At 36.0% G+C, this 19,682-nt stretch overlaps 1 protein-coding gene across 2 annotated transcripts in view; it reads left to right on the plus strand.

Moving 5' to 3' along the window:
• The first annotated feature begins 268 nt into the window (after window positions 1-268).
• The window catches only part of LOC144615632 (uncharacterized), a 288,416-nt gene continuing 269,002 nt past the window's right edge, over window positions 269-19,682 (plus strand). For both annotated transcript variants that reach the window (XM_081795031.1, XM_078442489.2), the window contains exon 1: window positions 269-347. The gene's annotated coding sequence lies outside the window, so the exon portion shown is untranslated. The remainder of the gene's footprint in view (window positions 348-19,682) is intronic.

The raw sequence follows: 19,682 nt of genomic DNA on the forward strand, positions 1-19,682 counted from the left end.
CTCTAACTGCCCAGAATAAGAGCTCAATTAATCAAGTAACTGTAAATATTTTTAAGTGAGAGTAAAACTTCCATCATTGATGTTTTAGTGCTTGCTTGAAAAGTGTTTAGTGGATTCCTGGCACATTTTAGGTGATAATGAATTGTTAACCACAGTTGTCCTATAAATAGTCTTTTTGTTGATTTTTTTTCATGCATGAGTTTTCTAGTTTGATGTAGTCCAACTTATTTTTTATTGTGTTGCTTGTATTTTAGGTGTCATACCCAGGAAATTCATTACCAAGACCCATGACAAGGAGCTTTATTCCTGTTTTCTTCTAGGAGTTTCATGATCTGAGGTCTTTACACGTAAGTCTTTAATCTATTTTGAGTTAATTTTTGTGAGTGGTGTAAGATATGGGTCCTGTTTCATTCTTTTACATGTGAATATCGAATTATCCCTGCACCATTTATTGAAGAGACTGTCTTTTCTCTATTGAGTATTCTTAGCTCCCTTGTCAAATACTAGTTGATTTGTATATGCTTGGGTTTTCTGTTCCATTGGTCTGTTTGTCTGTTTTATACCAGCACCATACTGTTGTTATGATTAAAGCTTCATAGTATAACTTGAAATCAGTAAGTGTGATGCCTTCTCTTTTTCCTTCTTTCTCAGGATTTCTTTGGCTATTCAGGCTATTTGGCTTTTGTAGTTCTAAATTAATTTTAGCAATGTTTTTTCTACTTCTGTAAAAAAATGCTATTGGAATCTTGATAGGGATTGCATTGAATCTACAGAGGAATTTTGATAATATTGACATTTTAACAGCATTAATTCTTCCAATCCACGATTATAGGATTCTTTCCCATTTATTTGTGTCTCCTTCAATTCTTTCATCAGTGTTTTGTTTTCTGAGTAGACATCTTTCATCTTTGTAGTTAAGGTTAAAGTTACTTCTAAGTGTTTTTTTTTTGATGCTATTGCAAATGGTATAGATTTATTTTTCTTGGAAAATACGTTAGTAATGAACAGAAATGCTACTCATTTTTGTATATTAATATTAATTTTGTATGATGTAACTTCACTGAATTCATTGCTTAGATCTAATAGTTTTTTGGTTGAGTCTTTAGGATTTTATATATATAAAATCATATCATCTGCGAATAGAGACAATTTTACTTCTTCCTTTCCAATTCTAATATGTTGTTATTTCTTTTTCTTGAATGATTGCTCTAGCTAGGACTTTTAGTACTATGCTAATTCAATAGGAGTGGTGAGAATGGATACCCCTGTCTTTTGCCTGTATGCCTTTTTTAAATCACAATTTAAAAAAAATGAGCATGTGACCTACTTCTGGCAGTAAGATTAAAAGGGAAGTCATATGGGGGGAATCTAGGAAATGTTTGTTTGCTTTTAAGAAAGTGATATAAGTAGAAATGGTTGTCTGGAATTGTTATATCTGTTTTATTGTTATTCTGAATATAAATCTACCAACAGGCTCTCAGGACACGTAAAGAGACCACTGAATTACTGCATCTGTAAAGTTTCCATACTTCGTCATGATCTCATGGTTTGTGAGACTGAGCCCCCTGTCGGACTCTGCACTTACAGCACAGAGCCTGCTTGGGATTCTCTCTCTCCCTGTCCCTCCCTCACTTGCGTGCACTCTCTCTCCCTCTCTCAAAAAAAAAAAAAAATAAATAAAGTTGCCATACTTCTGAGTATTTAATTTTACAGTGCAGAAACATCTTCCCTAAAAAACAGAATATTTCTCGGGGCACCTGGGTGGCTCAGTCGGTTAAGTGTCCGATGTCAGCCCGGGTCACGATCTTGCGGTCCGTGAGTTCGAGCCCCGCGTCGGGCTCTGGGCTGATGAGCGTGGAGCCCGCTTCCGATTCTGTCTCCCTCTCTCTCTGCCCCTCCCCTGTTCATGCTCTGTCTCTCTCTGTCTCAAAAATAAATAAATGTTAAAAAAAAAAATTAAAAAAAACAGAATATTTCTAAAGCATAATTTTATTTTTGAATTTTTGGCAAGTTATCTTAACTATATATCTATTAAAAACCCATATTGGTCCTAGGAATTAGTCTATTAATTAGAATTATTTTTGAAATATAGAGAAGATTTTCTTTATAAAATCAGGGTTATTTAGGTATCATTTAGGAACAGAATTATTCCACTTTTTAATTATATAGTTTTTATTCTAAAAGATGTATAGCGCTTTATGGCTTAGTTTTTATGCCCATTTACTATGTTAAAAAATATTATGAGGACACTGTCCCAAAGAAAATTTTTCTGAAAGTGGAGTAAACTCTATATTTTTATATTTGTAGCTCCAAATTAACTTTAAAGGAGCTGTGAAGCAATCTGTAGAGATACAGATAGGAGTCCAACTAAGGTCAGTATCTTGAGTGCCCCAAAATGCTCCTTACACAGCCATATTATTTTGCCTGTCATTTTGATTTACAATAATGTAGGATTTTCCTGGTTTTTGAGCTGAAAGTTCTTAGTTCTGAGAAACTCTCCAGTCCTGGGCAAACCACATTAGTTGGTCACTCTAGCAAGGTTTCTCAGCCTTGGAACTATTGGCATGGTGGGGCACATAATTTGTTGTTTTGGGGGACTGTCCTGTGAATTGTAGGATGTTTGCAGCACCCATAGCCTCTACCCACTAGATACCAGTTAAGACTTCCCACCATTGGTTGTCACAATCAAAAAATGTCTCAAGACATTGCCAAACGTACCTATGGGGCAAAATCACCCAGGATAAGAACCACTGACCTAGGTGCAAATGCCCTTACAACTTACAAACTGGAAACTCAAAATCTTATTCTTTGTTGCTATGGTAAAGCAAAAACAAGCTGATTCTGCTATTTTTACACAGGATTCTGAGGAATTGCTTCTAGATTCTCTTTTGGGAGATTCTCCCTCCACCCTCCCAACCACACTTTAATTTAAAAAAAATATTTATTTATTTATTTATTTATTTATTATAATTTTTTAACATTTATTTATTTTTGAGAGACAGAGCATGAGCAGAGGAGGGGCAGAGAGAGAGGAAGACACACAGAGAGAGGGAGACACAGAACCCAAAGCAGGCTCCCGGCTCTAAGCTGTCAACACAGAGGCCAACAGGGAGCTGGAACCCATGAGCGGTGAGATCATGATTTGAGCCGAAGTCAGATGCTTAATCAACTGAGCCACCCAGGCACCTCACAAACACACACTTTTTAAACATTGCAAATGACTTGAACAAGTATTCTAGGTGCTGCCAGTGTGGACTGTGTCCAGCAGTCCACAGGCTGCTTTTGTTGCTTCTTTGTGAAAATTTCAACTCTACAACTTGACATTTTTTACCCATTGGAAATTTTATTTTTACAAGTTGTAAGAACTCATGTATATCTCTGTATGTATGTCTATTTATATATCCATATCTACATATGTAAACATGACTGTCCACTGTATCACTTTTCACTTTAATCTTTCCTGATCGTAATTGCCCATCCTGCCCCTGTTTTGCTTAATTTATGTTTTTCTGCTTTTTGCCCCTCTCTTCATTTCCAGCCTTGCTTTACCCCTTTCCCATTCTGTTTTCTTGGAAACAGACTGCAGCCAGGTTTAGTTTCCGTTGAATCTGGCAGAGTGTCAGACAGTGATAGTATTTGTAGGAGTTTTATGTCTTGACTAATATTCTTGGTATTCCTTCCATAGTTCTTTATTATTTATTTTTACTTGGGTCTTTACTGTTTTTTCCCCCTGATTAATTTGTAAATGCCACTCTACTTTTCAATTTTTAGCACTTATGATTAGACATCAATTTCTTTATTTTTTGAAACATGATAACCAATATTTCCCCCACCAGAATACTCACCTTCCTCACTCTTTTCCCCAGTAAGGTGAGATCTTTAGAATAATTTATCATCCTTGCTCTGCACCCAGCCTCCTCTGGACCCATTTGTAATGCTTGTATTTCTTTCCTATCGCAACCACCTGCTACTAGGAATTGCTGAGTACCTTTACTGCTTTCCATTCGTGACTGTGGTTAGAATATCTCTGGCACTGTGTCTCTTCTTTTTCAGTGCTCTTTGTTTTTATTTATTTTCCATATCCTCAGTTTCTCATTATTAATTTATATCGAACTATTTAAAGACAGTTAACTTGGAAGATTCATTGCACATCACTCTTTTCCTTTCTTCTCCACATGCTCTTAGCTTGAGTACTCTTGTTCACATTCATTTGTTGTTGGAAATCTTTCCTCAAATCAGATGTATTTTCTAAATTTTTGCATATCCGCAAATCTATGGCCATCACGGGGTAGTTGGAATACAGTTCTTATTTCTCACTGGTCGGTGGATGCCATTCTATCTCCATTTTAAAATTTAAAATTTTTTTTAAAAATTTTAGTTTTTAAATTCCAGTGTATGTAACATACATTGTTATATGAGTTTCAGGTATACAATATAGTGATTCAATAGTTCGTACATTACTCAGCACTCATCATGATAAGTGTACTCTTAATCCCCATCACCTATCACCTATTTTACTCATCCCCCACCTCTCTCCCCTCTGGTAACCATCAATTTGTTCTCTATAGTTAAGAATCTGTTTTTTGGTTTGTCTCTCTTGTTTTTTTCTGGGTTCATTTGTTTTGTTTCTTAAATTTCACATATGAGTGAAATTATATGGTGTTTGTCTTTCTCTGTGTGACTTACTTCATTTAGCATTATACTCTCTAGCTCCAACCATGTCATTTGTCATTGCGAATGGCAATATGTCATACTTTTTTATGCCTGCCACTACACACACACACACACAATGTCAAGTTGTAGAGTTGACACACACACACATCACATCTTTATCCATTCATCAATCAGTGGACACTTGGGCTGCTTCCATATCTTGGCTATTGTAAGTAATGCTGCAGTAATTATAGGGGTACAAATATCTTTCTGAATTAGTATATTTGTATTTGGGTAAATACCCAGTAGTAGAATTACTGGATCATGTAGTAGTTCTATTTTTAACTTTTGGAAGAACCTCCATACTGTTTTCCACAGTGGCTGCACCAGTTTGCATTCCCACCAACAGTGCGTGAGGGTTCCTTTTTCTCCATATCCTCGCCAACACCTGTTATTTCTTGTGTTTTTTATTTTAGCCATTCTGTTTTTAATTTTTTTTAATATTTACTTATTTTTGAGAGACAGAGAGAGACAAAGAATGAGCAGGGAAGGGGCACAGAGAGAGGGAGACACAGAATCTGAAGCAGGATCCAGACTGAGCTGTCAGCACAGAGCCCAACACGGGGCTCGAACTTACAAACTGCAAGTTCATGACTTAAGCCAAAGTTGAACGCTTAACCGACAGCCACCCAGGCACCCCTTATTTTAGCTATTCTGACAGGTGTGTGGTGATATATCCTTGTAGTTTTGATTTGCATTTCCCTGATATAAGTGATCATGAGCATCTTTTCATGTGTCTTTTGGCCATCTGTATGTATTCTACAGAGAAATGTCTGGTCATGTCTTCTCATTTTTTAATTGGATTATTTATTTTGGGGGTGTTGAGTTTTTTATGTTCTTTATATATTTTGGATACTAACCTTTTATCTGATATGTCATTTGAAAATATCTTCTCCCATTCTGTAGGTTGACTTTTAGCTTTGTTGATTGTTTCCTTGGCTGTGCAGAAGCTTTTTATCATGCTCCTAATCTTAGGGGAAAAGCTCTCCATTTTTCACCATTGAGTATGGTATTTGCCATGGGTTTTTCATATATGGCCTTTCTTCTGTTTCCTTGAAACCTACTTCGATGAGGGTTTTTATCATGAATGGATGTGGTCCTTTGTCAAATGCTTTTACTGCATCTTTTGAAATGACCATATGGTTCTTATCCCTTCTTTTATTAATGTAGTATATCACATTGATTTGCAAATATTGAACTAGCCTTGCATCCTGGGAATAGATCCCTCTTAATCGTGGTGAATGATTTCTTTAATGTATTGTTGGATTTGGTTAAGCTAATATTTTGCTGAGGAGTTTTGCATCTATGTTCATCAGAGATTTTGGCATCAGAGAATTCTTTTGTTTTTGTAGTGTCTTTATGTGGTTTTGGTATCAGAGTAATGCTGGCCTCATAAAATGAATTTGGAAGTTTCCTTCCTCATATTTTTTGGAGTAGTTTGAGGAGAATACCTATTAGTAGTTTGAGAAGTTAATACCTATTAACTTTAAATGTTTGGTAGAATTTATCCGTGAAGGCAAGGACTTTTGTTTGCTGGGAGTTTTTTTTATTACTGATTTAATTTCATTACTGGTAATCGGTCTGTTCACATTTTCTATTTCTTCCTGATTCAGAGGGTTGTATGTTTCTAAGAATTTATCCATTTCTTCTAAGTTGTCCAATTTGTTGGCATATAATTTTTCATAATATTCTCTTACAATCCTTTGTATTTCTGTGGTGTTGGTTGTTATTTTTCCTCTTTCATTTCTGATTTCATTTATCTGAGTCCATTCTCTTCCTTTCCCTCTCAATGAATTTGGCTAACAGTTGATCAATTTTGTTGATCTTTTCAAAGAATCAGCACCTGGTTTCATTATCTCGTCTATTGTTTTTTTAGTTTCTATTTCATTTATTTCTGCTCTAAAGTTTTTATTTCCTTCCTTTTACTGGTTTGGGGTTTTGTTTGTTCTTTTTTCTAGTTCCTTTGGGTGTCAGGTTTGTTGTTTATTTGAGTTTTCTTGCTTCTTCAGGTAGGCCCATATTGTTATGAACTTCCCTCTTACGACAGCTTTTGTTCCATCCTAAAGATTTTGGACTATTGTGTTTTCATTTTCATTTGTCTCTATGTATTTTTGCTTCCCTCTTTGATTTATTGGTTTACCCATTCATTGTTTAGTAGCATGTTATTTAACCTGCATGCATTTGCAGCCTTTCCAGAATTTTTTTCTTGTGTTTGACTTCTAGTTTCATAGCATTGTGGTCAGAAAAGATTATGGGTATGACTTCAGTCTTTTTGAATTTGCTGAGACTTGTTTTGTGGCCCAGTATGTGATCTAATCTGGAGAATGTCCCATGTGCACTTGAAAAGAATGTGTATTCCACTGTTTTAGGATGGAATGTTCTGAATATATCTGTTAGATCCATCTGGTCTCATGTGTCATTCTAAGCCACTGTTTCCTTATTGATTTTCTGTTTGGATGGTCTGTCTACTGAGTAGGTGGGGTATTAAAGTCCTCTACTATTATTGTATTACTATTGACTGCTTCCTTAATGTTTACTACTAGCTGCTTAATGTATTTGGGTGCTTTCATGTTTGGTGCATAGATATTTATAATTGTTATATCTTGTTGGATTTTCCCCTTTATGATTATATAGTGTCCTTCTTTGTTTTAGAGTCTGTTTTGTCCCATGTAAGTGTTGCTACCCCAGCTTTCTTTTCATTTCCATTTGCCTGATAAATGCTTTTCCTCCCCTTTACTTTCAATCTTCATGCACCTTTAGGTTTGAAATGAGACACTTATAGGCAGCATTTGGATGGGTCTTGGCTTTTTATCCATTCTGACATCCTGTGTCTTTTGATTTGAGCATTTAATTCATTTATAATGAAGGTAATTATTGAAAGGTATGTACTTACTGCCATTCTGTTACTTGTTATATGGTTGGTTTGTAGTTCTGTGTTGCTTTCTTCTCTTGCTCTCTTCTCATGGTTTGCTGGCTTTCTTTAGTCATATACTTTGATTCATTTCTCTTTATTTTTTTGCATATCTATTACTGGCTTTTGATTTGTCATTATCATTAGGTTTATATATAATGTCTTATGCATATAGCAGTCTATATTAAGTTGAAGGTTGCTTAAGTTTGAACCCATTCTAAAAGCACTAAATTTTTACTCTTCTTCTCCATACGTTTTAGTATATGGTGTCATACTTACATCCTTTTATTTTTTGAATCTCTTGACTGATTTTTATAGATATGTTTATTTTTAATGCTTATGTGCTTCCTACTTTTCTTACTCCTGCTTATGGTCTTTCCTTTCCACTCAAAGAATCCCCTTTAATGTTTCTTGTAAGGCTGGTTTAGTGGCAGTGAATTTGTTCAACTTTTGTTTGTCTAACAAATTCTTTATCTCTCCTTCTATTCTGAATGATAGCCATGCTGGATAGAGTATTCTTGGCTGTATATTTTTACCTTTCAATACTTTGAGTTATCATGCCATTCCCTTCTGACCTGCAAAATTTCTGCTGAAATATCAGCTGAATGCCTCATGGAGTTTCCCTTGTATATAACTGTTTTCTTTTCTCTTTCTGCTTTTAAAAACTCTCTATCACTCCTTGTTGCCATTTTAATTACTATATGTCTTGGTGTGGACCTTCTTGTGCCTCTTAGATCTGGATTTCTGTTTCCTTTCCCCGATTCAGGAAATTTTCAGCTATTATATCTTCAAATACATTTTCTGTCACTTTTTCTCTTTCATCTCTTTCTGGAACTCCTATAATACAAATGTTATTATGCCTGGTGGTATCACTGAGTTCCCTTAGTTTACTCTCATTTTTTTCTTTTTCTTTTTTCTTTCTTCTCTTCAGCTTGATTTTTTTCCATTATTTTGTCTTCCAGTTCAGTCATCTGGTCTTCTTCTTCCTCTAGTCTACTATTTATTCCCTCCAGTGTATTTTTTATTTCAGTTATTGAGTTCTTCCTCTCTGATTGGTTCCTTTTTTATGTTTTCCGTTTCTTTGTTGAGAGTCTCGCTGAGATCCTTCACTCACTTCTCAAGTCCAGTGAGTATCTTCAGGACCATTACTTTAAATTCTTTATCTGACATACTACTTATCTGTGTTTCATTTAGCTCTTGTGCTGTGATTTTGTCCTCTTCTTTCATTTGGGACACATTCCTGTGTTTCCTCATTTTGTCTAACTCTTTGTGTCTGTTTCTATGGGTTAGAAAAGTCAGCTCCATCTCCTGCTTTTGAAAGTAGTGGCCTTATGAAGAAGAGGTCCTTTTGTGCCATATCCCCTGTTCACTAGTACATGGTGCTTCTCCTGTGTGTGTTGTGTCTGCCCTGCTTTTGTGGCTGAGCTGCATCTTCCTTCAGTCCAGTTGTCTTCCATGGCCCTCTTTACCTGTTGTGCAAAGGTTTTGGTCCTCATTTTACTAATGGGCCAGACTGGGGCCATGTTGGGCTTGAGTTGGATCAGACTAGGCATTTGTCAGAGCTGCAGTAGCACTGAACTGCTGAGTGCTCTCCTTGTGTTGTCCCCTGAGAAGCTTTCCTTGGTGAGTGGGGCCTATCTTCCCCCAGATATCTGCCCCCAGCCCACTGCCTGGGCTACAGTCATACTGTTGGTGTGGTTATCTTTCCCTTTTCCCGGGGCAGGAGTCACTTTGGAGTGGTGCTGGCACCTGTTGGGGCTGCTTGTGTACTGTCATGCTTGAGGTGCCCACTTTAGATGGAATTCTGCAGAGGGTGGGTTGGAGGGGGCAGGCCTGCAAGAGAGTAAGGGAACAGAGCTTGGGGTGTTAGCAAGGTTTGCACAGGTCTGCTGTGGGAAGGGACCTGGAGCCGCTTTGGCAAACTCCTGTTGAGGACAGGTTGGATTAGGTCATCTGCAGAAGAGTGTGGAGCTGAGGCACATTGTTAGCAAGCTAGGTGCAGAGTGCTGCACTATTTCCTGCAGGTGTCCCTGTGTCTACACAAGGGGGTAGAGGAGGCAGATGGTACCCACCAGCTCTTTTTTTTTTTTTTTCTTGGAGAAGCTTCCTAAAGATTCTGCCCCATTAGCACATGCTCTGAGATTAGTAAACAAATCTCCCTCCTGTGTACCCCAGGTATTTTTCAAACTGCTCCTTCTATACTGTATGTCAGAGGGGCTATTTCTTGTGCTGTCTTTTTAAGGCAGAGGGCCCAGTTTCCTGTCTTCCTCCTGGTTTTCCCAGAACCAACATCTTCAGATGTTAGGCCCCATTGGTTGTAAGAACTTGCAGAGTTAAGCCCCTCTGGCTTTCAAAGCCAAACGTTATGAGGATTCATCTTCCATGTGCCATCCCTCCCTCCCATGGATAGAACTTGGTTCCGACTGTATCCCTGCCCTTTATACCCACTGTGATGTGGCCTCTTCTGTACATTTATCTGTGGAGAGTCTGTTCTGCCCATCTTCGGGTCATTTTCTGGGTTATTTACACTGATGTGGGTGTTATTTAGGTGTATTCGTGGGACAAGGTGAGCGTAGGGTCCTCTTACTCCATCATCTTCCCTGAAAGCCTTCCATTTCATCTTTTAATGTTGCAGATGAAACATTCATTGCCAGTCTCATGAGGCAACTTTTTTTCTGACTGAATGATTATAAGGTTTTCACTTTATTCTTGGAGTTTAGGAATTTCTAGAATGTGTCTCTGGCTCTGTGTGTGTGTGCGTGCGTGTGTGTGTGTGTGTGTGTGTGTGTGTGTTAATCATCCTTGGGTGAACTTTTTTTAGGTCTTCCTTCAGCTCTGGAAAAAATTCTTCTATTATTTCTTTCTTTTTTTTAATGTTTATTTATTTTTGAGACAGAGACAGACAGAGCATGAATGGGGGAGGGTCAGAGGGAGAGGGAGACACAGAATCCGAAGCAGGCTCCAGGCTCTGAGCTGTCAGCACAGAGCCTGACGTGGGGATCGAACTCAGGAACCGTGAGATCATGATCTGAGCCAAAGTCGGAGGCTCAACTGACTGAGCCACCCAGGCGCCCCATTCTATTATTTCTTTAATTATAACCTGTTTCCTCTGCATCTTTTATTTCTGGAACATTTGCTTGCGTATTAGATCTCTTAGGTTTATCCTCTAATTCTCTAATTTCTACCCGCCCCACCTTTTTGTGTGTGTTTGTTTCTTTCCCTCTTGAACAGAATCTCTTTGATCTGTTTGTTTGTTTATTTATTTATTTAGTTTTTGTCTTGCAGTGTGGTTTAAAAGGTTTTTCTTACTTGACTTTCCAGGCCACTATGTGCCATCTTCTGTGCAGCTTTCAGTACAGGCTCCCAGGAGCACTAGGATTTGGTCCTCTGAATAAAACACAGCTCCTGTACTCACTCAGTCTCCCAAGATAAAAAGGCTAAAGAATGTTACTTTTATATGGAAAAAAAATCCAACAGATTACCAAGAATGCATTGTAGTCATTAACATTTATGCAGGAACAGCATAGTGTCAGACTTTATAAAACAAAATTGATGGAAGTATCAGGAGAAATGGCCTAATACAGCCTGTTGGGAGTTTTTAACACATCACTCTGACACTGAAAGATCAAGTAGGCAAAAATAAGAACAGAGAAGACCAGAACAATTAACAAGCACAACGTAGTATACATATACAACTGTGCACCCAACAAAAAGGGAACACATGTTCTTTTCAACATGGAATATCTTTGAAAATCAACCAAAGAGAAAAGTTGTCCACAAATGGCCTCCAAAACCCCAAACATGCATACATACCTGTTCACTGACCTGAATAGTATTAAAAAGGAATCAACAACAGAAAGATATATTTAAAAATTCTATACATAGCTGTAGATTTAAAAACATACATTTAAATAACTTTTTGGTTAAACATAGCATATAAAAATCAAACTATAAAAATTTGGAACTAGGCTAAAAAAGCAATATGTTGTTGTGCACCTGAATTAGTGTCCAGTGAGAAATTTATACCCTTAAATGTTTGTGATTAGAAAAGAAAGATTGACTATAATTGAGCAAAGATACGGAGATAAAGAACAACATAATAATCCTCCAAAAAGTAGAATGAAGGAATTTGAGAAATAAATATTAAAGAAAGATAAAACAAACCAAAAAATCAATTTGAGTTCATTAATAAAATTAGAAGCTAGTTCTTTATGTAATGTAATAATGTAGAAAAATCTTTTGTATGATTTCTCAAGGAGAAGAGAGGAACAGGAGAAAAAAAAGGACACAGGAAATTTAAAAATATGGTTTAACACAATACAGTCTGTGGTATTTTGCATAATTGTTCGCACTATATCCTTCCTTATGTTCACACTATATCCTTCCCTATATCGCTGCTCTTTGTCACTTAAATTTGCAGTTCTTTTGGAAAAGATAGAGTATATCCACCTCCATTCCTGAGACAGGGCTGGTAGAAAATCTGAATAGAGGAATTGTCACAAAAGAAAAATGGGTATTGCAAAGTTTTGCCACTGGCAAATGTCATGTGATACCAAATCGTAAAATAACAGATTATTCTTATCTTATACAAACTATTTCAGAACATGGAAGAAGATGAGACACCATCTAATTCATTTTTAAAAAGGTAATCTGACATTGGTTTCAATACTAGAACAGAAAAAGAAATCGTTGACCAAGCTTAATTGAACATCCATGCAGAAATCCTAAATTAAACAGGAGCCGAAGTTATATTTGGGAACCAAAACTATACGTTAAAGCACCATATGGTTAGGAGCCAAAAGTTAACAACAGTATTTTTTTTTAAACAGTAAATACTGTAGCAGTGCTAAGACAGGGAAAATCAAAGTATTCTTTTGTTCACAGCTTATTTTTCCCATCATTGTACCCCAAACCTAGCTGAACACTTTTTTTGTGAAGTCACCTCAAGACTAGTTAGGGGCACTTGGGTGGCTCAGTTGGTTGAGTGTCAGACTTCTGCTCAGGTCATGATTTCACAGGTTCATGGATTTGGGCCCCCACACTGGGCTTACTGCTGTCAGCACAGAGCCCACTTCAGATCCTCTGTCCACCCTCCCTCTGCCCCTCCCCTTCTCATGCTCTCTCAAAAATAAACATTAAAAAATAAAGATTAGTTAAATCTCTTTGTAATTTAGCTTATCAGGTATATATGAATCCTCAAAACAAAGTATAAAACTTTAAAGGCTGTCACTGGGAATCATTTGCCTTTATATCTCTTAGAGTATCTTGCAAAAAATAGACTCTGAGTAATTATGTGAGGATTGTTTGTCAGATGTATGGAATGGGCTACTTTAAATTTCTTCCATACAAAATTCTAAACTAAGTAGACTCTTGTGAACATGATGCATGTTATCTCAACTAACGGAATCTGTAGAATACTTTACAATGTATCAGTATTTTATGTACAGTTTCCTATTTAATATTGTAAAATTTGTGAGTCCTGTTGGAATCCCCATTTTACAGATGATTATACTGAGGCTAATTAAATTAGACAACTTTCCTTAGTCTTACTAATAAATGGCAAGGCTAGCCTTGAGGTTAGGTCTTCTCAAACCAAGTATCTTGTTTTCTAATATGTTATATGGCCTACTAAACTTCTTTGCATACTATTTTAATTTTAAAACATGAAAGTGGTTTGGGGCGCCTGGGTGGCTCAGTCGGTTGAGCGTCCGACTTCAGCTCAGGTCATGATCTCGCGGTCCGTGAGTTCGAGCCCCGCGTCGGGCTCTGTGCTGACTGCTCAGAGCCTGGAGCCTGTTTCAGATTCTGTGTCTCCCTCTCTCTCTGCCCCTCCCCCGTTCATGCTCTGTCTCTCTCTGTCTCAAAAATAAATAAACGTTAAAAAAATTTTTTTTAAAAATAAAAAAAAACATGAAAGTGGTTAAATTCTGTTGAAGTGGTAACTGACATACACAACATAATAACAGAAGGTTTTAAAAACCAGCAAGTTGTTTAATAAAGGGAAAATGTAGAAATTTAGAAAAATTAATGGGTGTACTACAATTATATCAGGGCTAATGTCTTTGTCTTACACAAAAACAAAGTTTAGTAGGATAGATTGCTAAAAGTTGTGTTTTTCTTTTTGACAAGTTGAAAATTTTAATGAAAAGGGTAGAAATGTACAGAACACAACTATAAAAATATATAATAAATAGGAAAACACTAGTTATGAAAAAAGGGTGAGGATCATTGATTTATTTGAAGAAGAAATTAGGTCTTTAAACTTGAGAAATTAAAAATGGCAGCAAACTGAAGTGGAACAAGCTGGTCTTATTTATTTGTTTATTTTAAACTATATTCAAGTTAATTGGCATATAGTGCAATAATGATTTCAGGAGTAGATTCTAGTGATTCATCCCCTACATAAAACACCCAGTGCTCATCCCAACAAGTGTCTTCCTTAATGCCCCTAACCCATTTAGACCATCACCCCACCCAAAACCCCTCCAGCAACCCTCAGTTTGTTCTCTGTATTTAAGAGTCTCTTATGTTTTGTACCCCTCCCTGTTTTTTTTATTATTTTTGCTTCCCTTCCCTTATGGTCATCTGTTTTGTATCCTAAATTCCATATATGAGTGAAGTCATATGATATTTGTTTTTCTCTGACTAATTTCGCTTAGCATAACACACTCCAGTTCCATTCACGTTATTGCAAATGGCAGGATTTCATTCTTTCTGCTTGCTGAGTAATATTCCATTGTGTATATACATACCACATCTTCTTTATCCGTTCATCCATCAGTGGACATTTGGGCTCTTTCCATACTTTGGGTATTGTCGATAGCACTACTTTAAACATGGGGGTGCATGTGCCCCTTTGAAACAGCACAGCTGTATCCTTTGGATAAATACCTACTAGTGCAATTGCTGGGTCGTAGGGTAGGTCTATTTTTAATTTTGGGGGGAGTCTCCATACTGTTTTCCAGAGTGGCTGTACCAGTTTGCATTCCCACCAGCAGTACAAAAGAGATCCTCTTACTCCACATCTTTGTCAACATCTGTTGTTGCCTGAGTTGTTAATTTTAGCCATTCTTTCAGGTGTGAGGTGGCATCTCATTATGGTTTTGACTTGTATTTCCCTGATGATGAGTGATGCTGAGCATTTTTTCATGTGTCTATTAACCATCTCGATGGCTTTTTTTGTAAAAGTGTCTATTCATGTGAACAAGCTGGTGTTTTTAAGGAGCAATCTAGTGTTGTGCAACACAAGGAATGGAAACATGATTTAACCAATTGTACTTTCTGTTGTCCTGTGTTTATTTGATCTTAATTTTTCTAGTCTAGCTAAAACATGTTGTTGTTGTTGTTTTTAAGTTCCAAAATACCTAGCAGCTTTGTAGTTACAATGCTACTTTTCACTGATGGGTCAGTGCTATACTGCCAGTATCCACAAGATGTCACTGTAACATTATATTTATTTTGGAACCGGCCTTGCATTTTCACTCTTCCTAATTTTCCCATTTGTTAGTAAGCTGAACTTCCAGAGGGAGTCCCCCTGGAGGCTGCTGGTTGCTCTGAAGGAGACTGCCAAAGCTGGTATTGGAAGTTCTGGAAAAAGGTGAGGGCTGGACCAACAAAGTTGCTGATGGGCAATGCTGGCCAGAATTGAAAAATTGGAAGGAATGTTTTTCTCTTCTCCCCTGACTTTTCACATTCCTTTTGTGTCCCAAGTATCAGCACAATAGGAAGTCAGCAGGCAAGAAAGTCTGGGAAGTATCATTTGTAGAGTTGCAGCACAGAACAGAGTAGAAAAAAGTGGACTTGGAGCTGGGAGATAGTAAATAAATAAACAGCATGAATAAATCTAACAACAAGACTGTATAAGTAGAAGGAGATAGGGGTTGGAGTTAAAACATTTTTGGTACTTGTATTATGCAGAAAGGGATAAAAACATTGATTATCGGGGCGCCTGGGTGCCGCAGTCGGTTAAGCGTCCGACTTCAGCCAGGTCACGATCTCGCGGTCTGTGAGTTCGAGCCCCGCGTCAGGCTCTGGGCTGATGGCTCGGAGCCTGGAGCCTGTTTCCGATTCTGTGTCTCCCTCTCTCTCTGCCCCTCCCCCGTTCATGCTCTGTCTTTCTCTGTCCCAAAAATAAATAAAAAACGTTGAAAAAAAAAATTAAAAAAAAAAACAAAAACATTGATTATCTTTAAACTTTTAAAAAAGTTAAATATGCATGTTGTAATCTCTAAGGTACTTACTGTAAGACTACAATAGACTATAACTTTCAAAGCAGGAAAAGGAAAATATGGAATGAAGGGAAATAGTCCATCACTCCAGGAGAAGGCAAGAAAGGGGAAAAAGAATTATAAAATAACATAAACAAAAAGAACAAAATAACACATTTGAAATAAATCCAAATATATTAGTAATAACAGTCAATTTAAATGTACTGATATATGTGTATAATATGTATAATATGTAATATATAAAATTTCAGTACAATAATGATTGCAAGTGTGTATGCCCCATGCATAGTTTCAAGTTCTATAAAGTAAAAGCCAATAGAATTACAAAAGAAACAAGACAAATTCACAATCATATTTGAAAATTTTAACACACTTCTCTCAGTATTTGATGGATCAAGTGGACAAAAACATGATTAAGGAAATAGAAGATTTAAAAGAACCAAATAAAAAGAAAAACAAAATCAACAAACTTAATTTAATGGACATATACAGAACATTGCTGTCAACCACAGGAGATTGTACATTCTTTTTAAGCACACAATGAACTTTAATAAAAGTGGAAAATATGTGAGTCCATAAGGCAAATTTCAACATATTTCTAAGAACTGGTATGGAGACCACATTCTCTGACCAATGTAATTGAATTAGATGTCAGTAACAAAATAGATAACGTATGTTTAGAAGTTAAAAGCATTTAAACCAACTTGTTGGTCAAAGAAGCAATTATAGGAGAAACTAGAAAATACTTAACTATGTAAAATAAAAACATTACATCTGAAAACCTGTAGAATTCAGCTAAGACATTGAAAAAGTTGAATCAGTAGTCAAAAATTATCCCTCTTATAAACACTCAGTGGGTTTCATTAGCAAGTTCTACAAGCATATCAGGAGCAGCAAATTCCAATCTTACATCTACTTATAGATATAAAAAGAAAACATTCTCTACCTCATTTGATGAGACTGATAAAATTTTGGAATCAAAACTGGATAAAGATAATATGAGAAAGGAACATTAGACCAATTTCATGCATGCCCTCAGTACGAGTAAAATATTAGTAAATATTTTATTATTTTATTTTATTAGCAAATCAAATCTAGCAAGGTATAGCAGAAATAATACAATTTGACCAAGTTGGAGTATTCCAGGAATGCAATATTATTAATGTAAGTCACCATAGTGGTATAGAAGATTATAAGAGAACAATGATACAGTCACTGTAATTTAATTAATTTATGTTGCAGGCTCTAACACTAGATATAGATAGTAACTTCCTTAACCTATAAGGATATCTAAAGAAAGTGAAATGCAACAGATAAAAAAATACTTATTGTATATACTTTAGAAAACATTTCTGTCTGAAATTAAAAACCAGGAAATAATTCTTGCTGCTACCACTTTATTTTTTTTTTTTAACATTGCATTAAAGACGTTAGCCAATGCAGGAGGACCAGAAAGGGAAAGAGTTAGATAGATTCACAAATTCTGTGATCATTTATGTAGAAATTGAAAAGAATCTAAATATAATAGTAGAGCTTAGCCTGGTTCCCAGATATAAGATCAACATAATACATTGGATGAATGAACAGATTTACATCTGTGTGTAGATTGGTATTTATATGTTGGCATCAAATAGAAAATTTAAAAATAAAAATTATTCCCAACAATGTCAGCAAAATAACATACCTAGAAATAAATTTAACAAATGAAGTGTAACACCATTTTGTAGAGAAAATTATAAAACATTAGAAGATACTAAAGCAAGACCTAAATATAAATGTAAAGGGGACCCATACAATGTTCAAGAGTAGGAAGATTCCAAATAAAAAAAAGTCAATTTCCCCCAAATTAATATATAGATTCAGTCTCATTCCGGGTGTATATTTTTAAGTTGTATGTAAAAGTTAAATATATTTTCTAATGTGAGGTCTATTTCATCATAAAAGCGAATAGTGAGGGGCACCTGACTGGCTCAGTTGGAAGAGCATGTGACTCTTGATCTCAGGGTTGTGAGTTCAAGCCTCACATTGGGTGTAGAGATTATTTAAACTTAAAAAAAAACTTAAAAAAAAAACAACTAATATCCAGTACAAGAGAAAAATCTGCATATGTGACATATTCTCTCAGTGTGATTAGAAGCCTAAAAACACATTTAATCTTCAAATGACCTGTAACTGTATTCTGTCAGTTCTCAGAACAGTGGTTCTCAGATCAATATAAGTTGCTTGGGGAGACAGAGACAAAAGTATCTCCAATTTTATGGATCGAAGACGCACAGCAGACAGATATTTATAATAGGCAAAAGTATCTGATACCCTTGCATTTCACTTCTTGTGTTTTAATTTTCTCAAGTGATTTAAATTAATAAAATCATGATGTTTTGCCCCCAAATATGTCATATGACATCTCTAAATGAGAAGAATATTTTCTATATAAACACAGTACCATTGTCCCAGATGACAAAATTAACATTAATTTCCCAGTAATTATGAATAATTGTAACACTGAGTCTATATTTAAATTAACCTAATTATTCCTTATGCATTGCATTTCCCTTTATTTTCTTGTCTGTAGATCACAAAACCTAATGCTGCTGTCATGTCCTTTCTCCAGGGTATCATGAAAGGCCTTTCCTCACCCTCACAATGGGCTTGCTGCCTAATTGTTGAACTTCCCTTCACGTTAACTTTCAGTTAATCTGCTCTTACCTTGGAGTGAGGAAACAAATAATTATTACTTCGTAAAATGTATGAAGCAGGAAGTCTTAATGCATTTTTGTTCTCATTTCTGGCCTATATAAGATGCTCAGAAAGTGTTAGTTAAATTCAAATTCCTGACACAAATGTCAGCTGTACAATTGGTTAGTTGTAAATGAGGTGATTATCAGTTGATCATTTCTTACATTTCTTTGTATCCCCTACAGTATGTTTTTCAAATACTTTGTTAGTTGATTGATAGTGCTGAAATATTAATTCCTAGTTTCTGAGTACTTAGTATACTTTGTCAAATGTGAAGATATCTCAGAAAAATCATCACAGGTTTTCAGGTCCAGTATTTTGTACTCGTTACTCTGTGTCTCCTATTTCCCACATCATCTTAGTGTTGGTGTTAAACCTCTTCACAGAATGAAATGACATAAAGTAAGCCATAACACTTCAATGTCTTCTACCCTTGATGCACATGTTATTTATAAACCTTGAGAGCAGTTGGAAATGCAACAGCTTATACCAAGTATAAAAACTGATATGTTCTTTAGTTTAATTACAACCGCAGGAATAGATCTGGGAAAATACGCCAGTTTCTAAGCAGGTGTTTGGAAAGTCTACCCTGAGGTCTCTGGTTGATTGGTCACCCTGGAGGCAGGATACTTCTTTCTGTAGCCGTCTTTTAGAAGCTACTGTTTTTATGTTAATCACATCCATTACTATCTCCTCCCGCAGGCTGTCTAGTGAGTTGTGCTTTTATTTATTTTTAATGAAAAAAATTATTCATCTAAATACAACAGTCAGCATTAAAATTTATTTTAAATCATATGCAGAGAATTTCTCTGGCGTATCTCTAGCATTTGGGCAACCTGTTTGCATAGAGTTTATTTCTTTTGTACTTTTGTTATGCTAAATCAGAGCAATAACTTTTTATATTTTTAAGTGGCTCAATGACAGAATTCTATAAAACTTCAGAATTATGGTGTATGGCTATATCTTTTCATGTATTCAACAAATATTTTTTAAATGCACTGTGTGTAAAATATTCTCAGAGGTCCAGAGTTATTAGGGTTTTTAGGGTCACAAATGATTTCCATGTTGCCAAATCCAGTTATCAGCTTTATCAT

Source organism: Panthera onca, chromosome A2 (assembly GCF_046562875.1).
Source record: "Panthera onca isolate mPanOnc1 chromosome A2, mPanOnc1 haplotype 2, whole genome shotgun sequence".
Lineage (NCBI taxonomy): Eukaryota > Metazoa > Chordata > Mammalia > Carnivora > Felidae > Panthera > Panthera onca.